The sequence below is a fragment of the Austrofundulus limnaeus genome, unplaced genomic scaffold, assembly GCF_001266775.1.
Source record: "Austrofundulus limnaeus strain Quisiro unplaced genomic scaffold, Austrofundulus_limnaeus-1.0 Scaffold63, whole genome shotgun sequence".
In the NCBI taxonomy this organism is placed as follows: domain Eukaryota; kingdom Metazoa; phylum Chordata; class Actinopteri; order Cyprinodontiformes; family Rivulidae; genus Austrofundulus; species Austrofundulus limnaeus.
Window position 1 is genome coordinate 1410748 of NW_013952465.1, and position 1352 is coordinate 1412099.

Consider the following 1352-nt stretch of genomic DNA (forward strand, 5'->3'; position numbering starts at 1 on the left):
AACTGCCCCAGTGCATGCTGAAAGTCTTAGTCTGAAGACACCAACAGAACCACATCATCTGCATACAGCATAGAGGAGACCCTGCGGTCCCCAAACCAGACACCCTCCTCTCCACGACTGCGCCTTGAGATCCTGTCCATAAACACTACAAATAGGATCGGAGACAAGGGACAGTCCTGGCAGAGTCCAACACGCACTGAGAACAAGCTCGACTTTGTGCCAAGAATGCGAACATAGCTCCTGCTTTGGTTATATAGGGCAGAGGTTCTCAAACTGGGGTCCCTGGACCCCCAAGGGTTCGCGAGAGGTATGTTGGGGGTCCTCAAAAATTTTTACTAAAGTGTTAATTTGGTTTTTATTTTTAAAAATGCATGGAGAACAATGAACTAATAAAACAAACATAAACTTAATACAAATATATATTCCCATGGCATTTAGGGGTTGAAATGACAATAAATTATCTTTTAAAACAGCCTTTGGTTTATGGGGGAGTCCCTGGATTTTTTTCGCCCTTGTAAGGGGTCCCCAGACCCAAATGGCTTGAGAACCCCTGATATAGGGACTGGATTGCTCTTAGTAGCAACCCAGACACTCCATACTCCCACAGCACCCTCCACAGAATCCCCCGAGGAACACGGTCATAAGCCTTCTCCAAGTCCACAAAACACATGTAGACCAAAGAAGCAAACTCCTATGACCCACTAGCAACTCTGCAAGGGTAAAGATCTGGTCCACTGTTCCACGCCCATGATCACGCACGTGATCAGTTATACACCAGGGAAACAAATCAGCCACTGTTCAAAAGAATGGCCCAACACAGAAGAGCAACATCATCAAGTCAGGTCGCTGCTGTTTACACTCACTTACAGGCCAGCAGTCAATCTTTCAGGATGAAGATCAATCACAATGTCACTTAGTGTTTTATTTTTTGTACATAAATTTTGCTCTTCTGTAACTGAGAAGCGAATTTCTTCATGACTCTGGTTAAAGTCAGGGATGTTTTAACAAGATTCTTCTCTATACAGCATGAGGTGTGATGTTGTACCTGAGGAAAGTCTGGATTGTCTTCAGTGTTGAGGAACTCCTCTCAGATTCACTGAATCTGATTCAGCTTTGGGTCAGAGGAGATGTGATGAGAGTCTTCAGCAGAGTCACAGTCTCTGAAGGTGCCATGGTCTTCAGAGCTGCTTCAGAGAACTGTCCTGCATGAACCAGTCTGCCTGCAGCAGTGTAGCTCTGATCAGTTTTGTGAATGTCTCAAAAAGACGTCACAAACCTAAAACAATAAAATCACAAATTTATTCAATATGGGGATGGCTACAAGTGAAATTTCTAATATATATATATATATG